We start from the raw sequence: 204 nt of genomic DNA, 5'->3' as shown, positions 1-204 counted from the left end.
AATTGGGATCCGTATGGAAAATGCCACTATTACTGATCCCCTCCAGTGCCCTGCGGATGCTGGCAAGTCCCCCCACACTAGCTGGGGCGGAAGATAGGACAGCGGCTAGGCAGAGGTGTCCGCCACTGCTGTTCCATACAGTGGTACATTGGATAACACTGGGAAAGCGTACCCAGTTGGGAACGCTACGGAAGCCACATCCTG

General features: G+C 55.9%; 1 protein-coding gene across 1 annotated transcript in view; it reads left to right on the top strand.

Annotated features, from left to right (window-relative positions):
* LOC107568284 (glycoprotein-N-acetylgalactosamine 3-beta-galactosyltransferase 1-like) overlaps nt 1-204 on the top strand; it is a 16,057-nt gene that overhangs the window by 478 nt on the left and 15,375 nt on the right. The window lies entirely within an intron of this gene.

Source organism: Sinocyclocheilus grahami, unplaced genomic scaffold (assembly GCF_001515645.1).
Source record: "Sinocyclocheilus grahami isolate Dianchi unplaced genomic scaffold, SAMN03320097.WGS_v1.1 scaffold1231.1, whole genome shotgun sequence".
NCBI lineage: Eukaryota > Metazoa > Chordata > Actinopteri > Cypriniformes > Cyprinidae > Sinocyclocheilus > Sinocyclocheilus grahami.
The sequence above is the reverse complement of the archived record's forward strand: the minus strand, read 5'-3'. Positions and strand labels throughout refer to the sequence as shown.